Source organism: Macaca mulatta, chromosome 3 (genome assembly GCF_049350105.2).
Source record: "Macaca mulatta isolate MMU2019108-1 chromosome 3, T2T-MMU8v2.0, whole genome shotgun sequence".
Lineage (NCBI taxonomy): Eukaryota > Metazoa > Chordata > Mammalia > Primates > Cercopithecidae > Macaca > Macaca mulatta.
The window spans coordinates 168,875,435-168,903,045 of NC_133408.1; the positions used below are offsets into that span (position 1 = coordinate 168,875,435).

Consider the following 27,611-nt stretch of genomic DNA (forward strand, 5'->3'; position numbering starts at 1 on the left):
CTCTTAGTTTACATGTAGAAGAAACTTGTGATTGAAGACTGTGCCTATTTATTAACTCAAATATGACCCTAAAAATTAGTGTCCTGGTACTGCTGATTTAGTGTTTATGGTGAATTATTCATAGAAATACTTGCTATTTTAGCGAATTTTTCTTTTGTTTAGTTGATACAGATTAGTTTATGTTTTGACAGAAATTGGAGCCCCAATAATATCTCAGATACATATCCTGTGCAGTGGTAGCCTACAGAGAAACTCATCTTCTGCGTTATACTAAATTAGAAAAATGTGATACTGTGTGGTCCTTTTCCAAAATGACACTTTATTATTATTATTATTATTATTTTGAGACAGAGTGTTGCTCTGTTGCCCAGGCTAGAGTGCAGTGGCACCAATGGGTCACTGCAACCTCCATCTCCCAGATTCAAGTGACCCCAATCTCCCAAATGACTGGGATTACAGGTGCCTGCCACCGTGCCCAGCTAATTTTTTTCGTAGTTTTTAGTAGAGACAGGGTTTCACCATCTTGACCAGGCTGGTCTCGAACTCCTGACCTCGTGATCCACCTGCCTCGGCCTCCCAAAGTGCTGGGATTACAGATGTGAGCCACTGCACCTGGCCAATTATTATTTTTTTAAGGCCTTGTCAGGAATTGAGTATGTGTGATGAGGCTGTAGGATGAAAAATTTTTGCCCTGGTTGGGTAGGTGTGGTCATCTATCTTTCCAAGTTGACATAAACTGCGTTAGCTTAAAGAGGAAATTATTTTCCTAGAAGGCAAATAAAGATTCTTCTTCAACAAAACTTTATTTGATAACAGCTCGACTGAGTCTAGTCTTGGGTCACTGAGCTCAGGGAGTTAGAAATGGAATAGGAATTGTACTACATTAATTCATGTCTTTCATTTCTGTAAGGGAGAAAAGATGATTGGCCTAATGCTATTTTTTTTATGACCGATGCTGGACTGTATTAGAGAAGTAACTTGACTGCTTCTGGATATTTGCCTAATAATCTCCCTAATACATTGTGAGCTGCTTTTGTGAAAAAACCATTTAATTGTTGGGTGTCAAACACTGCTAAGTGCTAGAGTTATAAGTTAGCAAGATACCATTCTTGCCCTCCAGGAGAGGGTAGGGAATGTAGATACAGAAATAACTAAATACGGTGTAGTCTGATATAAGCAATATTGGAAACAAAAATTGTAGTTTGAAGAGGTCAGCACTGAAATTGAAACCCAAGCGGTTTCACCATGTATCAGAACTTTGTGGCTGGGTGTGGTGGCTCACGTTTGTAATCCCAGCACTTTGGGAGGCCGAAGCAGGCGATCCCTTGAGCTCAGGAGTTTGAAACTAGCTTGACCAACACAGTGAAACCCTGTTCCTACTACAAATACAGAAGTTAGTCAGGCGTGGTGGGGCGGGTGCCTGTAATCCCAGCTGCTTGGGAGACTAAGGCAGGAGAATCACTTGAACCCGGTGGGTGGAGGTGGCAGTGAGCTGAGATCACACCATTGCACTCCAGCCTGGGCAACAGAGCAAAACTCCATCTCAAAAAAAAGAATCTTTGTGAGGTTTCCTTGTTCCAGCTTTACAAGTCTAGAAATTCACATTTTTGTACAATCAGAGGTCATTTACCTGTTAGGACTGGCTCAAACTAACCAAGATCATGGGAGACTCATATTTAAAATAAAATGATAACTCCTAATTTACAGTCATGTATAACACTCAAAGCTAATCTGATAAACATGTAAATCAGAGGATACTCTGGAAAATCTATATGGGAGGTCTAATTATAATTAGAGACAGTTTATTAAGTTTGGAATCATTTAGATCCTTGCTACTCAAACCAGAAGCATTGGTTATCACCTGGGTGCTTGTGAGATATGAACAATATCAGGTAACTCTGGCTCTGTACTAGCATATACCTGTCAGAACCTCAATTTTGTATTCGTTGTCGAGTAGATGTTGGCTTAGCAATTAGTCTCATTTCATGTTTCTCATTTTTATTAATTTTTTTTTTTTTTTTTTTTTTTTTAGAGATGGGGGTCTTGCTTTGATACCCAGGCTGGAGTGCAGTGGGGCTGGAGTGCAATGGTGTGATCATAGTTCACTGCAGCCTCAAAATCCTGGGCTCAAGCAGTTGTCCCGCCTCAGCCTCCTGAGTAGCCTGGGATTACAGGCACAAGCCACTGTGCCCAGCTTCATGTTTCTCTTTTATGAAACCTCAGAGTAGAGAAGCAAGAAAATAATTTTAGGGTTTTATAAAAAGGTGGAAACTTACAATAAAATCTGTTATAATAATTCATAACCAAATATTCAGTAGACACAAAGATACAGAAAAATAAACAGGCCCAGATATATAGAGACAGACACGCCAAGACCCAGAGAGAGAGATACACACAGACTCCCTACACATAGAGACACTTCCCCCATATACACATAACAGAACCCCTGCCCCACCATGCCCAAGCCTCTACCTAGTCCCTTTCCACGCACAGAGACCCCACACCCACAGAACCCCACGGCCAACTCCACAGAGAGTCTTCTCCGTGTTCTCACAGAGACGCCCCACACAGACCACACACACCCTGAGACCCACCCACACACAAAAACACGGGCTCCCACAGAGAGAAATACATACACAGACACACACACACTGACATCCAACAGGTAGTGCTTAAAACTAAGGTTTTCATGGAGCTTGAATAGTGTTCTCCACAGTTACTTTGAGGAGAAGGAGCAAGTGTTCTTTCAAAGGTACTTTGAGCCAGAAAATGAAGCAAAAACAGACAGGCTGCCATTGGGTCTGCAAGAACAGCGAACGATACAAAGCCAGTTTGATTTGGATTCCTGTTTCTGGAACTGCTTGTTCCTGGGCATTGTTTTCAGTTTGATGTACTCAGCATGCTTGGGTGGAAAGTCATTCTCTTTTTTTCTCTCAGGAGCTTGCATCCTAGATTGCTGGTTAAGCAGAGTTTTATGCTCAGTCTCCTTTGATACTAATTAACACACTCCCTTGGTGCTCCCTGAGTCATATAAGTCTGCCCAGGATTGGAAGATCCAGAAACACTGCGCCCATGTGGAGGAACTCATACTGAGTCCTCTGTGGGCGCGTGGGACTGAGGAATGTAGGGGGAAGATTATGTTAGAAATAGAAAGAGATGTAATTTTCATTTTTTTTTTTTAACCTGTAGGTCATCCATGGTATAGGTTTGCATAGAGAGCTTGATGGAACTTAACGAATGACTCAGGAATTATTTAGTTGTAAATTAAATGATTTTTAAGCTACATTGATATGGGCAAGGGGTGGCACATTGGATTATTTTGGTTGAGAGATATCACTGAAACTATGTAGCCATATTTCTTAGGGACTCGGGCAGCATCTTCCGAGAAGTATCTTGTTGGGAAAAAGGAGACTTGACACATACAGCATGTTTGTGTGTGTAAATACTTGAAAGTTTCTATCACACCAAGGGAGCCAGACACCAGAGACATCAGAATAGTTTTACAAACATTAAGTTCCAAAAAGAACTATTTTCTCTTGTTGCCTGGTACGTGTATATGTATTCCTTTGACTAAACCTGTTTAAAAAGTTTAATTTCAAACAGGCTAGGCGCGGTGGCTCACGCCTGTCATCCCAGCACTTTAGGAGGCTGAGGTGGGTGGATCACCTGAGGTCAGGAGTTCGAGACCAGCCTGGCCAACGTGGTGAAACCTCATCTCTACAAAAAATATAAAAATTAGCCAGGTGTGGTGGTTGGCACCTGTAGTCCCAGCTACTCGGGAGGCTGAAGCAGGAGAATGACTTGAACTCAGGAGGCAGAGGTTGCAGTGAGCTGAGATTGGCCACTGTACTTCCAGCCTGGGTGACAGAGTGAGACTCCATCTCAAAAAAAAAAAAAAAAAAAAAAAAAGGTTTCATTTCAAACAGAGGGAAGAGTACTGAGAAAAGTGTACTAATTATCCAGTTTAGCAAATGTTTTCATTTTGCAAAATTTATTTATTTTTTAAAGATATAAAACACTGGATAAAATTGAAGACCCAGCTGGGCACAGTGGCTCATGCCTGTAATCCCTTTGAGAGGCCAAGGTGGGAGAATCAGTTGAGGCCAGAAGTTCAAGACCAGTTCAAGACCAGCTTGGGCAACATAGTGAGACCCTATCTCTGTTTTTTTTAAAAAAGGGAGACAAAAAAAAAAAAGAACCCTGTGTATTCTTTCTTGATTCATTCTCTTTTATCCCTTCTCTCCTTCCCATGAGGCCCAAACAATAACTGTGTTTATAACTCCCCTTCATGTTTTAGTACTTTTGCTATATATTCTTTGTCAATATCAATTGTATGTCAGTAGATAATATATAGCATTGTTTTGTTTATAAACTTTACATAAATGATATTTATGTATTCTGCAGCCCCCTTTTTTGCTTAACTTTAGAGTTTTAGCCAGTTTAATACATGTAGATTTTCTAATTGATTTATCTTAACTACTTTGTGGTATTTCACATGTATGAATATACTACAGTCTACACATTCATCTCACTGTGTTGCCTATGCTGGTCTCAAACTCCTCCTGGACTCAAGCAATCCCTCCTGCTTTGGCTTCCCAAAGTGTTGGGATTCCAGGCAGGAGCCACCAAGCCCAGGTTGTTTTTTTTTTTTTTTTTTTTTAACTGAAATGAACAACCTTACTCATGTTTCCTTATGCACATGTGTGAGAGTTTCTCTAGGATGTATCTCTAGAAGCAAAATTGCTTATGGTGGCCGAGTACAGTGGCTCACGCCTGTAATCCCAGCACTTTTGGAGGCCGAGGGGCACGGATCACGAGGTCAGAAGTTTCAGACCAGTCTGGCCAACATAGTGAAACCCCATCTCTACTAAAAATGCAAAAAATTAGCCGGGTGTGGTGGCGTGCGCCTGTAATCCCAGCTACTTGGGAGGCTGAGGCAGGAGAATCATGTGAACCCAGGAGGCGGAGATTGCAGTGAGCTGAGATCATGCCATTGCAGTCCAGCCTGGGTGACAGTGCGAGACTCTGTCTCAAAAAAAAAAAAAAAATTGCCTATGGTATGTTAACTTATATCAGCTTGATGAGATATTTCCATATTGCTTTCCGAAGTGGCTTTATTAATTCCTGTTTTCAAATCCTTACTAATATGTGGTATTGTCAGACATTAAACTTATGCCAGATAGTATCTCTGTTGTTTTAATTTGCATTTCCTTGGATATTAGTGAGGTTGAGTTTCTTCTAGTATGTTTGTAGTTCATTTGGATTTCCTTTTTTCATTTCCTTTCCCATTTTTCTGTTGAGATCCCAGTGGTGTTTTCTTATCGACTGTATTGTTTCTAATTCCTTATCAGATATGTGTGTGTGTTGAAAATATCTTTTGGTCGGTGGCTTGTGGCTTTACTTATGACTTTTATTAAAAAGTTAAAAATTGTAATATAAAATTGATTGTTTAAAATCATTTGTCCTTTTTCAGGTGTGTTTTAGAAACTTGTACCTATCTTGGGGTCATATTTTCAATATAGTCTTCTAAAATGTTTAGTTTTGTGTTTTCACAGTTATGTCTTTTTTTTTTTTTTGAGACGGAATCTTGCTCTGTTGCCCAGGCTAGAGTGCAGTGGCACCATCTTGGCTCACTGCAAGCTCCACCTCCCGGGTTCATGCCATTCTCCTGCCTCAGCCTCCCCAGTAGCTGGGACTACAGGCGTCCGCCACCACGCCGGGCTAATTTTTGTATTTTTAGTAGAGATGGGGTTTCCCTGTGTTAGCCAGGATGATCTCGATATCCTGACCTCATGATCCGCCTGCCTCGGCCTCCCAAAGTGCTGGAATTACATGCATGAGCCACTGTGCCTGGCCTTCACAGTTTTGTCTTTAATCCATGTGAAATTAATATTTTATATGGTGTGAGATAGTGATCTAATTTTATTTTATTTTATTTATTTATTTTTCTTTTTGTGTGCTTTCTTTTGGTGGCAGGAGGACAGTATCTCGCTGTGTTGCCCAGGCTGGAGTGCAGTGATGCAGTCATGGTTCACTGCAGCCTTGAATTCCTGGACTCAAGTCATTCTTCAGCCTCAGCCTTCCCTGTAGCTGGGACTACAGGTGTGTGGGCCACCGTGCCTGACTCATTTTTTTTTTTGTAGAGACAGGGTCTTGCTATGTTGTCCAGGCTGGTCATGAACTCTTGGACTCGAGCAATCCTTCAACCTTGGTCTCTCAAAATGCTGGAATTACAGGCATGAGCCACTGCACCTGGCCTTATTTTATTTTTCCACATGGATAACCAATTGTCCTAGCCCTATTTGTCAACTGAGTATATCTTTTCTCTGTTGTATGTGTCATAGTCCACTCAGGTTGCTGTAACAAAAATACCATAGATAGGGAGGCTTATAAACAACAAAACTTACTTTCTCATGGTTCTGGAGTCTGGGAGTCTGAGATCAAGCACCAGATTCAATGTCTGGTGAGGCCTAGCTTCCTGGTTCATAGATGACAGTCTTTTTGCTGTGTCCTCACTTGAGGGAAGAGGGAAGAGAATTCTCTGGGACCCTCTTTTATGAGGGTACTAATCTCATTTATGAGGGCTCCACGGTCATGACCTAATCATCTCCCAAAGGCCTCACCACCAAATACCATCACACTGGGGATTAGATTTCAACATACGAATCTTTTGGGGGGACACAAACATTCAGTCTAGGGCGATATATAATGCTGCTTTCTGATATTCAGATCCTTTCTGTTTCTGGATTCTCCCTTTTGTTTCACTGGTGTCTTTGTTGATGTCTTTACCAATTGCATACTTTTTAAATTGTTAGAACTTTATAACAACTCTTGATATTTTTGTTGAGCAGGTTCTTCCTAATGTATTCCTTATTTTAAACAGCAAGAGGTAAAATTTACATAGTATAAAATCCACCCATTATAAATTAAATTCAGTGATATATATTTGTAGAATATTATTATTATTATTATTTTAGATGGAGTCTTGCTGTGTTGTCCAGGCTGGAGTGCAGTGGCGCAATCTTGGCTCACTGCAGTCTCCGCCTCCTGGGCTCAAGTGATTCTCTTACCTCAGCCTCTTGAGTAGCTGGGATTATAGACGTGTACCACCATGCCCAGCTAATTTTTGTATTTTTAGTAGAGATGGGGTTTCACCATGTTGGTCAGGCTGGTCTCAAACTCCTGACCTCAGGTAATCCGCCTGCCTCAGCCTCCCAAAGTGCTGGGATTACAGGCATAAGCCACTGCACCCGGCCAGAATATTCTTATTATGGTAAAATATATATAACATACAATTTACCATTTTATACGTTTTTAAGTGCATAGTTCAGTGGCATTAAGTACATTCACACTGTTGTGCAACCATCACTACTACTCATCTCTTGAAGTTTTTTCATCTTCCCAAACCAAAACTCTATACCCGTTAAACAGTAACTCTCCATTCCTTCCTCCGCCGGCCCCTGGAAATCACCATTCTACTTTGTCTTTTATGAATTCGACTTCTCTAGGTACCTTATATAAGTAGACTCATACAGGATTTTTCCTTATGTCTGGCTTATTTCACTTAGCATAATATCTTCAAGGTTCATCCACGTTGTATCACATGCCAGAATTTCATTCATTTTTAAGGGTGAATAATATTCCATTTTACATATATACCACATTTTGTTTATTCATTTGTTGATGAACAGTTGGGTTGTTTCTACCTTTTGGCTGTTGTGAATAATGCTTCTATGAACATTGGCATACAAATATCTGTTGAAGTCAATACTTCAGTATTGTTCTGTTGGTCGTATACCCAGAAATGGAGTTCTGTTGGTTGTATACCCAGAAATGGAATTGCTGGCATATATGGTCATTTTATTTCTGATGTTTTGTGAAACTGTCACATCGTTTTCCATAGCAACTGCACCATTTTACATTTCTACCATCAGTGTACAAGGATTCTAATTTTTGTACGTCAACAACTTATTTTGTTTTCGAGGGTTCTAATTTTTATACATCAACAACTTACTTTGTTTTTTGATAATAGCCATCCTAATAGGTGTGAAGTGTGTAGAATTTTTTTTTTTTTTTGAGATGGAGTTTCACTCTTGTTGCCCAGGCTGAGTGCAGTGACGCAATCTTGGCCAACTGCAACCTCTGCCTCCCAGGTTCAAGCGATTCTCCTGCCTCAGCCTCCTGAGTGGCTGGGATTATAGGCATGCACCACCATGCCCAGCTAATTTTGTATTTTTAGTAGAGACAGGGTGTCTCCATGTTGGTCAGGCTGGTCTCGAACTCCCGACCTCAGGTGATCCACCCGCGTTGGCCTCCCAAAGTGCTGGGCTTACGGGTGTGAGCTACTGCTCCCTGCCAAGTATGTAGAATTTTAAAATCACCTCCACAATCCAGTTTTAGAACATTTTCATTTCCCCCAAAAGTCCCTTTTGCCCATTTTTGATCAGTCCCTGGTCCCACCCTCTGCCCCAGGTAATCACTGATCAGCTTTCTTTCTGTTTATTTTTATTGTTTTTGAGACAGGATCTCGCTCTGTCACTCTGGCTGGAGTGCCGTGCTGCGAACTCGGCTCACTGTGGTCTTGATCTCCTGCACTCACTCAGTCGATCCTCTCATCTCACCTCCCAAGTAACTGGGGCTATGGGTGTGTGCCACCATGGCTGGCTAATTTTTGTATTTTTTGTAGAGATGGGATCTCATCATGTTGCCCAGGCAAGTCTCAAACTCCTGGGCTCAAGTGACCCACCTGCCTCAGCTTCCTAAAGTGCTGGGACTACAGGCGTGAGCCACCATGCCCAGCCTGCTTTCTTTCTCTTTAGAGTTGCCTTTTCTGGAAATTTCATATAAATTGAATTATACAATATAGGGTCTTTTGTGTGTGGCTTTTCCACTTGATGTAATGTTTTTGAGGTTCATTCATGTAGTAAGTTCATTCAGTAGTTCCTTTTTATTGCTGAGTAATATTTCATTGTATGGCTATACCACATTTTATCAGTTTAGTAGTTGATGGACATTTAGATTATATCCACCTTTTGGCTATTTTGAATAATGCAGTTATGATCAATTATGGATAAATCTTTTGGCAGACATATATTTTCATTTCTCTTGGGTAGATATCTAGGAGTGGAATTGCTGGGTTGTGGGTTACATTTATGTGTAATTATTTCATATAAATGTAACTGGCAAACTGTTTTCCAAAGTGATTGTATGATGTTAGATTCCCACCAGCAGTGCATGAAGGTTTCATTTTCTCTACATCCTTGCCAATACTTGGCATTGTCAGTCTTTTTGATGATAACCATTGAAGCATTTGTATAGTGCTATGTCATTATGGTTTTAATTTGTGTTTCCTCATGACTAATGATATTGAGCATGTGCTTATTAGCTATTTGTCTATCTTTTTTGGTAAAATGACTATTTAAATCATTTTCCCATTTTTAATTGGGTTGTTTTATTACTGAGTTGTAAGAATTCGTTATACAGCATGTTCTGAATACAAAAGATTTTTCAGATATGTGATTTGCAAATACTTTCTCCTAGTCTGTATTTGTATTTTCTTTCTCCTAGTCTGTATTGCTTGTCTTTTTATTTTCCTGATGATGTATTTTAAAGAGCTAATCTTCTTAATTTTGAAAAAGTCCAATTTACTACTTTTTAAATAGATTGTACTTTTCTTCCCCCCAAAGACAAGGTCTCACTCTGTTGCCCAGTTTGGAGTGCAGTAGCGTGATCATGGCTCACTGTAGCCTTGATCCCTAGGCTCAGATGATTCTCCTCACTCAGTCTCCTGAGTAGCTGGGAGTACAGGTGTGTGCCACCATGCCCTGCTAATTTTTCTACTTTTTGTAGAGAAGGGGTTTTGCCATGTTGCCCAGGCTGGTTTGAATTCCTGGGTTCAATCAATCTGCCAGCTTCTGCCTCCCAAAGTGCTGGGACTACAAGCATGAGCCACTGCACCTAGCCTTAGATTCTACTTTTGGTGGAATAACTTAGAAATCTTTGTGTAACTCAAGGTCACAAATTTTTTCTCCTTTGTTTTCTTCTAATGGTTTTATAGTTTAGGTTTTGCATTTAGATTTTTGGGCTTGAGGTGAAATAAAGTCCCCATTTTTTCCCCTCATATGGATATCCAGTTATCGCAGCACCATTAGTTGAAAGGACTGTCCTTTCCTCGTTGAATTGCTCTGATACTTTTGTTGAAAATCAGCTGTCTACAGTTGTGGAGGTATGTTTCTAGACTTTCTTCTGTTCCATTGATCAGCCTGTCTATCTTGATGTCAATACAACACTCCCCTGATTTTGATAGCTTTATTGTAAGTACAGTCATCCCTTGGTTTCCTTGGGGAATTAGTTCCAGGACCCTCATGGATACAGAAATCCTGGGATGCTCGAGTCCCTTATATAAAATGGCATAGTATTTGCATATAACCTGTGCATATCTTCCTGTCTACTTAAACCATTTCTAGATTACTTACACCTAATATAATGTAAATGCTATGTAAACAGTTGTTATACTGTATTTTTTATTTGTATTACTTTTTATTGTTGTTACTATTTTTTCTTTTTCTTCTTTCTTTTTGAATATTTTTGATCTGAGGTTGGTTGAACCTGTGGATGCAGAACCCATGGATATAAGTGCTGACTATTGGAACTGGGTGATATAAATCCTGGGTACTATTTTTTTGTTGTTTCAAAATTATTTTGGGTATCCTAAGTCCTTTGAATTTCCATATAGATTTTAGGATAAGCTTGTCATTGTCTACAGAAAAAGCTTGCTGGGATTTTGATAGGGATTTCATTGAATCTATAGGTCAATTCGGGAGAATTCCCACCTTAATGATACTGAAGCTTCTCATACATGAATGTGGAACTTCTCTCCATTTATTTAGATCTTCTCTAGTTGCTCTTTAGCTGTATTTTGTACTTATACTGTATAGGCTATTGTAAATGAAATTGTTTTCTTGATTTTACTTTCAGATTGTTTATTGCTAGCATAAACAATTGTAGAAATACAATGTTTTTAAATTGTGGTAAAGTTTACATAACAATAAACCTTTTTTTTTTTTTTTTTTTGGAGACATGGTCTCACTTCCTCACCCAGGCTGGAGTCCAGTGGCGTGATCTTGGCTCACTGCAGCCTCAACCTCCTGCGCTCAGGTGATCCTCCTACCTCAACCTCCCGAATAGCTGGGACTACAGGCAGGCACCACTGTGTCTGGCTAATTTTCGTATTTTTTGTAGAGACAGGATCTTGCCACGTGGTCCAGGCTGGTCTTGAACTCCTAGACTCAAGCAACCCTCCTGTCCTGGCCTCCCAAAGTGCTGGGATTACAAGCATGAGCTGCTGCACCCCGCCCATTTTAACCATTTTAAAGTGTGCAGTTCATTGGCATTAAATACGTTCACAATATTCCATGACCATTACCACTATCTATACCCAAAACTTTTTCATTGTCTCTAACAAAAACTATGTATTAAACGTTAACTTCTTTTCCCCGCTCCCCCAGCCCTTGGAAACCTCTATTCTATTTTCTGTCTCTATGAATTTGCCTATTCTAGGTAACTTCTCTTTTTCCTTTGGTGTCTGGCTTATTTTACTTAGTATAATGTTTTCAAGGTCCCTTCATATTGTAGCATGTATTAGAATTTCATTCTTTTTAAGGCTGAGTAATATCTATTGTTTATCCATTCATCTCTTGATGGATATTTGGGTTGTCTTCATATTCTTTTGGCTATTGTGAATAATGCTGTTATGATTATTGGTGTACAAGGCTGGATGCAGTGGCCCACACCTGTAATCCCAACTTCTGGGAGGCCAATGTGGGAGTATTGCTTGAGGCCAGAGGTTGAGACCAGCCTGGGCAACTTAGCGAGAATCCATCCCTTCCAAAAAAAAAAAAAAAGTTAGCTGTGCATGGTGGTGTGCAACTGTAGTCCTACTTACCGAGGAGACTGAGTTCGAGGCTACAGTCAGCTATTATTGCACCACTGCACTCCAGCTGGGATGACAGAGTGAGACCCTGTCTCAAAAACAAACAGACCAAAAAATTGGTGTGCAATTATCTGTTTGAGTTCCTGCTTTCAGTTATTTTGGATATATACCTAGGAGTGGAATTGCTTGATTACAGATGATTATTGTGTTGATCTTGTATTCTGCAATTTTAATAAACTTGTTTATTCGTTTTTTGAAGATTCTTTAGGATTTTCTTTGTACAGCATCATGTTATCTACAAATTATCATTTTACTTCTTCTTGTCCAATGTATGTGCCTTTAATTTCTTTTCTTTTCATATTGTACTGTCTAGAACCTCCAGTACAATGTTGAATAGAAGTGGCAACAGTGGACATATTTGCCTTGTTTCTGATTTTAGAGGAAAAGTATTCAGTCTTTCATCATTAAGTGTAATGTTCACTGATAGTTGGTAGGGCAAATTTCTCCTAATATATCCTTTATAATGTCTTAGTTTTGACTGACTAAGGGACTGAATAAATTGGCATGTGTTAGTGAATATCACCTCTTGACATTTATATGTCTTTTAGCTATAAGATTAAAAATCCCTTTCTGTCTTGTAGAATGGAGCAACCCTTATGACACCCTGTAAGTTTCTACTTTGAGTCCTTCAGTTTTTGAATTAGTGAAATTACTTATCTAAATTTGCAGTTCATAGTCTGCCTGTCCATATTAAAGTCTAGGTGTCTAGATTGTGACCAGAACCAGTGAAGCCTTTGTGTTCTCTGATGCTGTTTTAAAGTTTATTATAATTTTCGCTTCTATGGGGAAAGATTCTGTGCTGTTTTCTCTTAAAGTAAAATATATGTGGTTGTGTTTTTAAATAGTTGTAGTTTATTTTACAGTCCAAACCTGTTGTTTCATCTATTCCCATAAGATCCACAGGCAGCATCCTTCTCCATTTGGATGGGGACAGTTTATATACCTTGATTGGTAAGCCTGTGTCTGTGCCTTATCCCTTAAATTGTAAACTCCACAAGGACTTAGACCATGTCTTTCTTGTTCACTATATTGTTAACAGCTGGCAGATAGTAAGGTTTTTTTTTTTTGTTTTTTTTTTTAAATGAAAGAGTGATTAAATCAGTCTGTTTTGTGATGCTTGTGTGAAGAGGAGTGATTAGTGTAAACTGGATTTGCTTTAGGGTTTTCATTCTCTAAATTCTCGAAGCATTCTAGAGTAGGGATTATTGTCTATTTAAACAGGACTTTTTTCCAGTTCCTTCTTAGTAATTAAGCTATTACCAAGTTTATTATTCTCTTACATACGTGCATTTTAAAAATTTGAAGCACATCTCACCTCCTTTACAGTTTGGTAAAGGCTGCCTTGGCCTCCCAAAGTGATGAGATTACAGGTGTGCGCCAGTGTGCCTGACCAGCTGAAGTTTTTGATTCCCAGCCTTATTCTCTGTCTTTGCACCTCAGTGATGCTCCAATAAGCATCATCTGTTTTTCTCAAACTGCTTGGTATAATGGTAGCTCATATAGTTTGATAATGAGGATATCTAAAAATGATTATTTCCAGTTCGAATACGTCCATTAATCTGCACACTTAATCCTCAATTTTTTCTTGTCACACTGCCTTCTGAGTTATTATAGTGACTTATACATTTTGTGGTTTCTAGAGTCTTTTTGAGTGAGAATCATCGAGAATATTTGTGTTTTTAATCTCTTCTGTTTATCAAGCTGATCTGCTTTTTGTTAATTACTTGGCTGGCTTTCAGTGGATCTTGCACAATTTAATGCTGGCACATAATAAGTTCGTAATAAATGTTTTTGATTATCGAACTGAGCCCCAGTCATGAACCATTGGTTTCTAACATATTCTTTCCCTTTAGCAACCCAGTTACCTCTGCCCTTAAATGAACATAATTGATGCCGTGACATACATGGAGACTTTAGTATTAATTTTTCAGTTCTTATATGTAACACTCTTAGGTAGAGTCTCTGTCAGATGGCACTGATAATTCATCCTTTGGAAAGATCCCAAGGGCTTTCAGGCTCTCTGGCTAGATGTTAACAACAGGAACAGTGAGTAGTATATAGCAACATGATAATACTTGACAGTTTTAAAGCAACACTGGTTTTATTTAAGATCATCAGGTTAAACCAACTAATACTCCTTTGGCTTAAAACCTACTTTGTAGTTTTTGCTGTTTAGTATACTCTTTTTCTCCAGAATTGTTCTTTATATATGTAGCAGAGGCTGCACGTGATGGCTAACCCCTGTAATCCCAGCACTTTGGGAGGGTGATGCAGGAGGATTGCTTGAGCACAGGAGTTTGAGACCAGCCTAAGCGACACAGTGAGACCCTACTTTTCCAAAAAATTAAAATATTGTCTGGGCGTGGTGGCACGTGCCTGTAGTCCCAGCCACTTGGGAAGTTTAAGTGGGAGCATCACTTGAGCAAAGGGGTTTGAGGCTGCAGTGACTGCACTCCAGCACGGGTGACAGAGCGGGACCTTGTCTCTGATTGATAAGTAGGTAGGTAGGTACGTAGATAGATGATTGATTGATAAATAGATAGCAGAGATCATAACAAGTCTGTATCCCACTTGAAGATTAGGAGACTCAGCAGGAGGGCTCTTGGCTTAAAAAGAAGGCAAAGGTGGCCAGGCGCGGTGGATCACGCCTGTAATCCCAGCGCTTTGGGAGGCCGAGGTGGGTGGATCACGAGGTCAGGATTCAAGACCAGCCTGGCCAAGATGGTGAAACCCCGTCTCTACTAAAAATACAAAAAATTAGCCGGGCGTGGTGGCGGGCACCTGTAATCCAAGCTACTGGGAGGCTGAGACAGAGAATTGCTTGAACCCAGGAGGCAGAGGTTGCAGTGAGCCGAGATCGCACCATTGCACTCTAGCCTGGGCGACAGGGCAAGACTCTGTCTCAAAAAAAAGAAGGCAAAGATGATAGGTATTTTGGGACTCACAGTCAGACTCATGAAGCCGTTGTCCCAATCTTGAGAAGGAGAAGGGACCCTTAGGAAGATTGGGACCTTGCCAAGATGAAGCATGTAGCAGAGTATCAAAGAATACTCTTTTTAGAGCACTTACAAATATGAATTAATTCTTTTTTTTTTTTTTTTTTTTTTTTTTGAGACGGAGTCTCGCTCTGTCGCCCAGGCTGGAGTGCAGTGGCACCATCTCGGCTCACTGCAAGCTCCACCTCCTGGGTTCACACCATTCTCCTGCCTCAGCCTCCTGAGTAGCTGGGACTACAGGCGCCCACCCCCTCGCCTGGCTAGTTTTTTGTATTTTTTAGTAGAGACGGGGTTTCACCATGTTAGCCAGGATGGTCTCGATCTCCTGACCTCGTGATCCGCCTGTCTCGGCCTCCCAAAGTGCTGGGATTACAGGCTTAAGCCACCGCGCCCGGCCATGAATTAATTCTTATGGTAGCACTGTGACAGGCAATTATAGTTTACTAATGGCGAGACCAAATAAAGTGAAATTCAATTAATGTTTGTTAAATGACATTAAGCATACTTAGTGCTTGTCCAAGGCTTCAGAGCTATAAATGCAAATGGTAAACATTGTATTTTGCTAAGACAGCACCTCAGTTTCTCTATCTGTAAATATAATCTCAGAGTTACAAGGTTGTAATTAAGAAATTATTTTTTTTATTTTTTATTTTATTTTTTATTTATTTTTTTTTTTGAGACGGAGTCTCGCTCTGTCGCCCAGACTGGAGTGCAGTGGCGCGATCTCGGCTCACTGCAAGCTCCGCCTCCCGGGTTCACGCCATTCTCCTGCCTGAGCCTCCGGAGTAGCTGGGACTACAGGCGCCCGCCACCACGCCCGGCTAATTTCTTTTTGTATTTTTAGTAGAGACGGGGTTTCACCGTGTTAGCCAGGATGGTCTCAATCTCCTGACCTCGTGATCCGCCCGCCTCGGCCTCCCAAAGTGCTGGGATTACAGGCTTGAGCCACCGCGCCCGGCTATTTTTTTTTATTTTTGAGACAGGATCTCACTCTGTTGCCTTGGTTGGGGTGCAGTGGTTCAGATACAGCTCACTACAGCCTTGACCTTCTGGGACGGAGTGATTCTTCTGCCTCAGCCTTCCAAAGTGCTGGGATTACAGGCATAAGCTGCTCTACCTGGTCAAAAAATATTCTTCTTGAATATTTAGAGATTAGAATGCAAATGTTTCAAAATATACTTGTTTAGGTTTTCATGTTTCATGCATTTTCAAAGGAGTAAAGAGAATTACAGAAAAAAGAAACAAATGTAGTTTATAGTTATATCTTTTCTGCTTAAGTATTATGATTTAGTTAATCAAACACAAGGTAAAAAGCTGAACTTGAATTCTTGTTCTGTAGTACTTTAACCAAGTGTTTATTTCACAAAATCAAAATATGACCACTTGGTTTAAGAATTACAGAATAAGAATTCAAGTTCAGTTTTTTACCTGTCTTTGAAATGTTAGTGTAACATCAAAATGAAGATATCTTGCAGATAGTTAGAACTGGATTCATAGTGGAAGTTGGGAAGAAAGGATCAATAAAAGCTTTGGAAGGTATCAGAAAGGTCCCAATCATAATGGTAGCTACACTTTGATTGGTATGGAAGACAAAGATGGCTAATGAGAGTACCTTAGGCACAAAGCACCATTAATGGACAGAAAGAAGAAAAAGTATTAGCAAAATTACATTGTTATCCTACAACAACATAATTTTACCTTTGTGTAACTCCTTATACCTTTCAAACCAGTAAAATCCATTATCTTACTTGATACTGAAATAGTTTGAAATAAAGCAGGTGACTTAGTGCAACATGTTAATTTTAGAGAAATTAGCTAGTACTGTTTTTTCTAGAGACTCTGATTATATTATAAAGAGAAAACCTAGATACTTTACATTGAATTATTTTGTACTTGATTGGCACATTGTTAATATTTTTCTAAGAAACAGCAATTTCGTTGAACTAGAGCCATGTCTCAATTTTCTGTCTAGCTTTCTTTGTAGCACCATACTCCTGTAAAACCATCAATGTTCATTTAACTGTGGATCACTTTGGCTTTTCTTAACTGGCTAAAGCAGTGTTATCCACAAGTTTTTATTTCAGAGAAGATAGAACGTTGTAAATAACCTGAAGGTGCCTTTATAGCTACCCTTTTATTGTCTCTGAGGGTAGGTCACAGGCTGTGATGGGGAAGAAGAAAAGGGTTCCAAGGTTTGAGAAAAAGGGGTGAAAATTTGAATAATTTTTTGTGGATAGTGAGCAACTGAATTAATCAGAAATGCAGTAGGATTTCTGGATTAATTAGAAAGTAAAGAATTAAATTTTCTAGTAGTGGCTACATTAAAAGTAAAAAGGGCCAGGCACGGTGTCTCCCAGCACTTTGGGAGGCCAAGGCGGGCGGATCATGAGGTCAGGAGTTCGAGACCAGCCTGACCAACATGGTGAAACCCCGTCTCTACTAAAAATACAAAAATTAGCTGGGCGTGATGGAACGTGCTTATAATCCCAGCTACTTGGGAGGTTGAGGCAGGAGAATCACTTGAACCTGGAAGGTGGAGGTTGCAGTGAGCCGAGATTGCGCCATTGCATTCCAGCCTGGGGTGACAGAGCAAGAGTCTGTCTCAAAAAAAAAAAAGTAAAAAGAAACAAGTGAAATTGATTTTAATATCTTCTACTTAACCCAATAAATTAAAAGGTTATTATTTTAACATATCAATATAAAAATTTTAACATATCAATATAAAAATTAAGATATCTTGCTTTTTAATTTTGTACTTGAGTCTTTGAAATCTGGTGTATATTGTGTGTCTGAATTTGACTAGCTACATTTCAAATGTTCAACGGCCATATGTGGTTAGTAACTATTGGACAGTGTAGGTTGAAAGTAATTAAAAATAAATTTTGAACTGCATAGACACTGTCATCTCTTACATGAGTGTGTGTGTGTGTGCGCGCGTGCGTGTTTAGCAATTCTTAGGGTTAAGACAATTCATCTGATAGACCTGGGTTGATGAACTCAACGGAAGTTGATGTGAATAAAAATGAAAATGAGGGCTTGGTGTGGTGGTCCACACCTGTAATCCCAGCACTTTGGGAGGCCAAGGCAGGCAGATCACCCGAGTTTGGGAGTTCAAGACCAGCCTGGCCAACATGGTGAAACCCTGTCTCTACTAAAAAAAAAAAATTAGCTGGGCCCGGTGGGAGGCACCTGTAATCCCAGCTACTTGGGAGGCTGAGGCAGGAGAATTGCTTGGGCCTGGGAGCCGAGATTGCACCACTACACTCCAGCCTGGGTAACAAAGCAAGACTCTGTCTCAAAAAAAAAAAAAAAAAAAGAAAGTGAGATCGAGTTCAAAGTGAAGTAATTGCAAGAAGGCAGTGCCAGTACTAAACGAAATACCTCCGTCCTGTATAGACACATCCACTTTGTTGAATGGAAAGCTGGCTTCTTACTACCCTTCAACTACTTTATTTTTTCTATTGACTTGTAATAAATACTGTCTACCTGGAAGTCAACATGTTACAATTAGAATGTGAGGATTAGAAGAAACGAATATAGGTAGGACTAGGAAAAAATAATAGATTACAGTGATAAAGTACAAATTTTAAGAATACATGCAATAGTATGAAAATCAAAAGATATACAAAGATTGTATATCAAATATAAAGCTCTTATCCTCTACCATCTGATTCCCTTCCTTGGGAGTAACCAAAATAGTTTCTTATGTCTTACGTATCTTTTAGGAGTAGCCTATGCATTTACAAGTGTATACATACTTTTTTGTTTTTCCTTCAATAAACCAATAAAATATTTATATCCTTTTGAAAATATACAAAAGGTAGCATACAGCACACACCATTTTACATCTTGCTTCCCCCCTTGCCCCGCCTTAATCTGTCTTGGATCTGCTTTGTTGTTTTTAAAGTCTATATAATATTTCACTGTATGAATGTACCATAATTTATGTAACCAGTTTGTTATTGATGGTTATTTAAATTGTTTTCAATATTTTACCCTTGCAATCAATACTGTAATGAATATCTTTGTGTGTATGTATTGAACACATATGTGAGTTACGTGGAATAAATTCTTATAAGTAGAATTTCTTGTTCAAAAGTTTTTTTTTAATTGTATAAATATATCCAAATGCAATAGAGGTTTTACCAGTTAACACTTCCAACTAGTACTGTGTGAATAAACTTTTTCTTAAATAAAACTGATTCTACAAACTGAGTCTTAGGAGAAAACAAAATTTATAAATAATAAAATTTTTATTGTGCTGTTGAAGAGGCATAGATAACCCCCTTTTGTCTTGACATGATCATTTTGAGCAACCTCAGAGGAGCCCCTAGAGTTGCAGAGGCATAGACTGAAAACATCGATAACCAGCTCCCTTTATTTTATGTATGAAGAAGAGAGCTCTACAGAGATGAAGCTGTTCCTCCAAGGCCACCCAAAGAACAGAAAAACATGAACTATAGAACCCTCAGATAGGAATAGGAATGGCTTGGAAATTTATTCAGAAGTGTTTTGTGTAACAGTTAACCCCCAATTAATTACTTTTTGAGAATGAAACCTTTTTAAAATAATATTTGCTGTTTGATTTTGTTTTAGTAAGCTTCATGGTTAGTGGAGCCTTGGCAGCCTAAGGGATTCTTGGAGTAGAAGAGGGAACTTGGTGGTCAGAGACAAGTAAGGGAAAAAGTCCTGCCTTCATGTTTCTGACATAGTGACGACTGATATGAAGAGCAAAAGGGGCGAAGACTAGCAGAAGAGAATGAGGAGGTGGGGGGCAAAAGGATCTCAAGTACCTACCCAGTGCCTGGTGCATGGTGACTGCTCAGTAATGCCAGTTCCTTACTAGTGGAAGTATGGACTGGTCTAACCATTTTGAAGGATGGTACTAAATCGTATTATGCATTATGTATACCCTGTAACCCAGCAACTTTTTTCCTGTATATATATATATATATATATGAAAGAAGTTCTCACACAGGTTTATAAGGGGTCATTCATTTCAGTGTATTTGTTCTTGTGGAAAGTAATTTGTTGTCCATACCCTTTCCACAGTGATGGGTAAAATGTGATGATAGATTTATACCTCAGTTTGAAGTAATGGTCTAGATATGCACCTGGCAGTCTAAGGATCTTAAAGACATAGTGCTGAGTAATAACAGAAAGAAAAGGAATGAGATATGTACAACAATAGCATTTATATACATTTAAAAATGTATGTAAGTAAACCATATTACATACTTTACAAGAAAACATGTTAACACATTAAACACATTATAGTGATTGCCTGTGTTGGGGATGATAGGAGTGGAATAAAAGAGAATAAGCAAATAAGAGTAAAAATACACAAATGTGAAACTTCATTTCTGTATTGAGGTGATCTTTAAAGCATCTGTTGGATAATTAGGAGGACAACTACAGATCAGAACCCCTGTTGTCTCCCATTCTCCCATTGTGGTTACCTTTGGGAGTAAAATTTCTGATAATGAATTACCACTGGAATATTTTTTGTTGTTAATTTAACTGAAAGTAAATCAGATTCACGGTTCTGAATTTTTATTTTTATTTTTTGCCTTTAAAAGGCCAAAAAAAAGAATCCCCCATCCTTCACTTTTTCTGTCACTGTGTGTTCTGTTTGATTGTTGCTTAAATACAAAATATACTAACCTTATGCCTAATTTAGGTACTACGTGTATACCAGCACTACATGATACCATTCTTAGAAGATAATACTTAGTGACATTAATAATTCATTGGGAGACTTCTCCATGTTCTTTTAGATAATTGCCTTTTCTGATTAAAGCTTGGAATATCAATAGTTGGAATAAAGCTGTCACTTCTTTGATCTGTTACCCATTATAAAATTTATGTCATTTATCTTGCTTTTTTACAAGAATCTCTGCTTATGGCAGATAAAAGTACTGACAGACTCCCAGAGAGTTCCCTGAGATACCAGGTAAGATCTTGGGTAGAATGGAGTGTAGGAAACAAACAGTTCCTATCGTAAGCAATTTTTGTTGCTAGAACAGTGTCCTTTTGTAGGTCATGAACTTTTGAGTAGCCTGAGTTTTGAGTTAGCCTCAATTAAGGTTTTTGGTTGTTTTACCACCCAGGCTCCAGATTAGCAACTGGAGACAGGAGCTGTGATGGAATTAAAGTAACTGTGGCAACCATTATAATGTAAATGAGTCTTCTTGGGAAGGAAGTTGAGAGCGTGGGCACTTGTTAGAGCATTACTTTATTACATCTACAACTAGGACTGAGTAGCATTTTGCTATTTTAAAATCCTGCTCCTTGGACCATCAAGTCCTGTGTTATTCCAACCTTCTTTTAGTTTTCTGAGAAACTAACACCAAACTAATATGTATATAAAATAGAAAATGAATCTCTGGTGTGCTTATCCTCTTTCATTCACATTAAGACCTCTTCTTTCTTTAATAACATTACCTTTTTCCCACTGCTTCTGGCAATAACACTCAGCACCAAGTCTCTGATAAACAAAGAAGGCCACTTAGGTTTCTGAGAGATGTGGTGTGTACCTAGTATACTCTGATGGCCAAAATTTGGCTTATGGTGGAACAAGTGGTGCCAGGGCCACTTCTCAAGCAGCACAAGAGCCACAAATCTTTGGTCTCAAATCTTAATTTTTTTATATTAGTCTTTAAAATTTTAAATTATTTAAAAATTTTTTTCAATAAGTCTTTTGTACTCCTAACCTTTGAGTTTCAAATCATAAAATTGTCTATAAGTTTTAGAGTATTAATGTAGGCTTACTCTTTGTGGATTTAGAGATTAGATGACTGGAAGAGAATAATAAAAGTGAAACTGAAGTAATTACCAAACTGAGGTTGAGTTCTAAGTACTGTACTTGTTTACTACCCCACAATGAGTCCAGTGATTTTAACAACAGGCTTGTAAGCAAGAAGCTTAAGGTTCCTATTGTTATGATGTTGGTGCTAGGCAAATAGCTTCCCTCAACCTCAGTTTTTCTCTTTGTAAAGGAAGAGTAAAAACAACGACTCACTCTGTTGTGGGGAAATATTTACAAAAAGAAATAAAATTTAACTGGTAGTATGGTCAAGAATGTCAGCTGAGGTCGACCAGGTGAGATAGCTCACATCTGTAATCCCAGTGCTTTGGAAGGTCAAGGCGGGCAGATCATCTGAGGTCAGGACTTCGAGACCAGGCTGGCCAACATGGTGAAACCCCATCTTTGCTAAAAATGCAAAACTAGCTGGGCGTGGTGGCACGTGCCTGTAATCCCAGCTACTTGGGAGGCTGAGGCAGGAGAATGGCTTGCACCCGGGAGGCGGAGGTTGCAGTGAGCTGAGATCACGCCTTTGCCCTCCAGCCTGGGCAACGTGAGGGAAACTCCGTCTCAGAAAAAAAGTCAGCTGATATAAGACAAATTCTGAATTTTAATGTAATGTGCCTTAGTTATGCCTGGTTAGCCTGTGCCAGTTAAGGCTTTTTACTTTGATTTTAAGTTTCCTTCCTCCTACTTCATCCTTTTGTTGAGTTGTCATTCAGATCACAACAGATACTCCTGTGTAACTGTCTTTGTTGGCTTAGTCTTCAGAAGGTGGGTTGATCTTGAGTGTCAAATATTTGAGTATTTATTATATGCAAAGCTTGGAACTGAGTGCATAGGGAATAAATATAAAATGTATAAAAGTGTGATTCCTGCCCTTCAATATACAATCATTCAAATACGTGTAGACAGCTCTGCTCTTACTTTTCCTATCCCAGATAGTCTCTTCTCCATGGAAATCATTCCTGCTTCTCTTTGTCGTTCTTCATATGATGTAGTCGGCCAGGCCATTACTACCATCCTGGCTATCAGCATCATTTGTAAGAGGTCATATTTCAAATTATAATTCTCAGGGTGTTGCTTGACCTGCTTCAGTTTTCTTCCTTGTTCAGGTCACTGTACTGTTACTTTATTACCTATGAATTTGTATTAACTTTTAAGCTGTCAATTCAGGACAAAGGCCCACCTTAAGCTTATAGTCAACTGAACTCTCATCAACACATGCTAAAATTGATTTCAATTTTTTTTTTTTTGAGACGGAGTCTTGCCCTGTCACCCAGGCTGGAGTGCAGTGGTGTGATCTCGGCTTACCACAACCTTCACCTCCTGGGTTCAGGCAATTCTCCTGCCTCAGCCTCCCCAGTAGCTGGGATTACAGGAATGCGCCACCACCCCTGGCTAATTTTTTGTATCTTTAGTAGAGACAGTGTTTCACCATGTTGGCCAGGCTGGTCTCGAACTCCTGACCTTAAGTGATCTGCCCACCTCAGCCTTCCAAAGTGCTGGGATTACAGGCATGAGCCACAGTACCTGGCCTGAAATAGATTTCTTATTCGCTGTGTACTTCTAGAAAATAAATGCATGTATATTTACCCTTGATAAATTTTATTTTGTATTTTCAGCACATTGTTTCTATATGTTCAGATATTTGATCTTTTATAATTTTTAATGATATCTTTTATATCTTTAATGATATTATTTAATTTTTATAGATAAGTTTAGATCACCAGAAAATTTATAAGCTGCCATTTAAAGCTTCACAGTATTGATAAACATCTACTAAGATAAGGCCAAATAGAGAGTTCTGTGGCAACTATTAGTTACTTCTGTCCAGATTTATGTTAACCATTGATTAATAATCTGAGAATGGTTGTTCAACCAGTTATAAATCTATCACTTAACTAGAATAAGAAAGTTAATCTTGATTTCAGCGATATGTTTTGGACCTACTTTATGTTATTTCTCTGATCTTTTAGTCTAATAATTTTGTCAAAAGTAAAATGAGGTTAGCATGATTGTTTTTCTTCTTGGTGAACCCCATTCTGACTTACCGTGTTCTCTGTACCCCTTCCCTACCCCACCATAGGCTAACATAGGAAATCTTTGTTAAACCTTTAATCTATGATTTCAAGAATCTAGTCTCTTTTTTTCCTTTGAAATTGAGAAAATTAAAATTGAACTTTATTGTCTCTAGTCTTCTGGCTTCTCTTCCATTTTTCATGAGAGATCATGGAGATCTTAGGCTGTAATTTAACTGGTCCTAGATATTTGCATTTACTAAAAGCTACTGGGTGCTCTTTTATTATCTTTTCTCCTATTTCAGGTTTCAGTTTCCTCTTAACCATTTGCATTCTCTTTTCAGTATGGAAAATTACTCTGGATAAAGAAAATGCAAGCAAAATAAGAGTTGAATAGATTCGATTTTCTGTATTACTTTTTAACATGGTAGAAGGGCCTGTCTCATGTTTTTGCATATAACATCACTGAAAAAAGACTATATGTTTGCACTTTTTGTAAGCTTATATTGATATTCTGTTATGTGCCAGGCACTGCATTAGATTCTTGGGCTCCAAATATAAATAAGATATGGTCTCTGTTCTCGAGGAGGTCACAATATAATTGGAGAGATACATATTTATGTAAATATTTACCATATAGCAAGAGCTGCTGGCCAGGATCAGAAAATACACTTTGAGGGTTAGAAAAATAAGACAGGGATTTATGCTGAATGAGGTGGCGAAATGTACATATTCAATATGCTATAGGAGGAGTCATGAATATTTATGAAAGGAGAAACATGTACATGCACAGTTGAGCTTCTTACCCCTTTATGAGTTGCATGTACAGAGAAAAGGCAGCATTAGCATCATTCAGTGGTGGAGTTTTTGAGCCTCTGGCCTCAAAAGGTGAAGCAGAGGACATGAAAAGCCTCACTGCGCATCCTCTGTAGACTGGCCAGAACCACTCCGTGGTTGGTGGTCTCCTGTTAGGAAGGAATGCTGGTTGGTGGTTGTGAGGAAACCACAAAAGGGAGGGGCAGTGTCAGGAGGCTGGTTTATATTAGCAGTTGAGCAAGTAAAAAGGCTGGTTTCTGTTTAACCCTTAGGAAAGAAGCCTAATGGTGGGCAGCGAGGGATGGGTATAATGAGGCATGTCTGACCTTTCACCTGGTCATGACTGGGAACTCAGATTTCAGGGTTTCTCTGGGGTCTCCTTGGCCAAGAGATGGTCACTTCAGTCAGTTGAGGGGCTTAGAATTTTATTTCTCAGGAGGAACAACATTCCTTTTCATGAAGAATAGCATGTAATAAGTTGACATGAAAATGGAGGGTAAAGGCTGTCCTGATGTGTTTAGAAATCTTAAAATAATCCAGGATGGTTGGAATATGGAATAGGAGTCCCAAGAAATGAGGTTGGAAGTGGGACCATATCAGAAAGGGCCTTATATTCTTTGCTAGAATTTGGACTCCAGGAGGCACAGGAGTGTCACTGAAGGGTTTTAAGCTGGGGATGTGATCAAAACCAAGCCTGTCTAGTCCTTCCTTGTGACATACTATATAATTAAGTTTAGTCTAAGTTATGTTGTGGTAACAAACAGTCCCCATATTTCAGTGGCTTATAATAACAAGGATATATTTTTTGCTCATACCACATGTCCATTGTGTAGCTTTGTTCCAAGATTTAGGCTAAATGCTCCTATCTGAGACATTGTCTCTTGTAGTAGAGAGAAATGGGCATTGGAAGAACCACTTGCTCTGAAAGTTTCTGTTCAGAAGTGGGATATGCCATTTCCTCTTACTTCCTAACATCATTGGCTAAAGCAAGTAATGTGGCCAAACTTGATATCAACTGGACAGGTTGTCTAATTCTCCACCAGGAAGGAGCAGTGATTTTTGAATAATAATGGCATCTATGTACGTGTATCAAATTTTATTTCTTTGCTTTCTGGGATTACCTGGGAGCATCTGGTGGCTGTGTTCCCAGTGATTTGAAGTAGCTTGAGGGAATAAAGCTAGTTGTAGGCAGAGAAATGAGATACCAGAAAATATCGTGGCAGCTTTAGTTTGTTTCTCTTCTCCCTGGGGCTGTCCTGGTTCCTGAAACTTTCCTTTGTGTCTGTGAACTAATAGGAGAGTGCCATGATCAGATGTGCATTTTAGCAAGATTATGTCGGATGCAATATGGAGAATAGGGAGAATGCATTAGAGTAAAAGCAGGAATAACAGTTAGTGCCTTGTGTAGAAAGAATGATTAATAATCTGTTTCAGATACAGAAGGACAAACTAAGGGCCTGGCAATGGAAATGGAAAAATGTAGGATTCTTTTAGAGTTACCTGAGAGCCTGGCTATTGTGGGGAGAAATAGAAGGAAGAGAGTTATGTCCAGGGAGGGCATTTGAGTGGATGGTGGTGCCTTCACCAACATAAGGGGTAAAACAGGTCAGAGGAGAAGATATTTTAGACGTTGAGTTTGAGGTGTCTGTGGAACATCTAAGTGGAGATGATTAGTAGGCAAATTGGATAAACTGGTATCGAGCTCACAGGATGTAAAGAGTGTTATTAAAATGATGGTTCATGGAATGTAAGGGTAAGAAATCATGGGTAAGAAGGAAGGGAAAAAAGGAGATGACCGAGAGACTGAAAGTAAAAGAATTAGTAAGCTAAGTCTGTGAAATTATATTAGAGAAAATTAAACAAGCAAGCTAAAAAGCCAGAGAACAGGATACCTAAATTAGCCATTATGGAGGTGGAACAGTTTCTAGTGGTGATAAGGTCTGGAGAAACCTTGGTTGTGCTTAGCTGAGTTAGAATGGAGCAGAACGTCATTGGAGATGACATTAAGGAACTCAAAGGCTAAGGTCTTTTTGGGACACCCATGTGGATTGTTGCTTGTTCAGTGTGACAGAGACTCCTAATTGTCTACTCAATATCCAGTTTCTACTTCTTCCTTATTAGCAGAACACTAAGCAGTATGCATTGGAAAAACTATACATAGAATTAAATTCAACTGCATATAACAGTAACCCCCAATAACAATGCCTTATATTGTATATGGGTTTATTTTTGTTAAAAAATCAGCTTAGTTGCACATCTTTTACAGAATTTATGGTATTTATTAGATTCTAACTTGAGTAAATTATATACATGATTTATTAAATCTGGTCAGTTATAACCCAGAATATATGTATTGTGTTTTATTTATAAAGAAATATATAGATAAACGTTTACAAGATTGTTATGATGGCTCCTCCACAGGAATTAGAGACCGAGACTCCTGTCATTTTTCTCTCCATTGTTCTTAGTATGCTGCTTCTGTCATTAGGGATGCTTTCATGGCTTAAGATGACTGCTGGAGCTCAGGGCATTATTTCAACATTATATGAAGCAAGGAGGAAGGGGGAAAAGGCAAAAAGGGCATCCCAGAAGCCCCACCCAACAACTTCTGCTTACATTTCATCTGATAAACTGAGGTTGATGGTGGAATTTAGGATGACTAGAATCTGAGAGAGGAATCTGATAGATGGCAGTAACTAGGGAAAGAGATGAGAGAGTTGAATGGCATGACCTTGAAGGAGCTGCTTTTTTATAAGAGAGTGAAGAAGTAGTATTCTGGCAGAGTGTGGCAGGTGCAGAGGTTCTGAGGGGTGTATGTGGGTGAGGGAAGTTTATCAGACATTTTTCAGGAATTAACAAGGAGGCAAGTGTGGCTGGAATAGAGTAAGGATGGGGGAGGGTTGTGGAGATAAGGCTGGCAGGTAACGAGCCAGTGTCATATATGGTGTTAAAAGTCATATTCAGGATTATGCTTTAGCTTT

General features: G+C 39.1%; 1 protein-coding gene across 7 annotated transcripts in view; it reads left to right on the top strand.

The window, feature by feature from the left end:
* AHCYL2 (adenosylhomocysteinase like 2) overlaps window positions 1–27,611 on the top strand; it is a 212,708-nt gene that overhangs the window by 14,044 nt on the left and 171,053 nt on the right. The window lies entirely within an intron of this gene.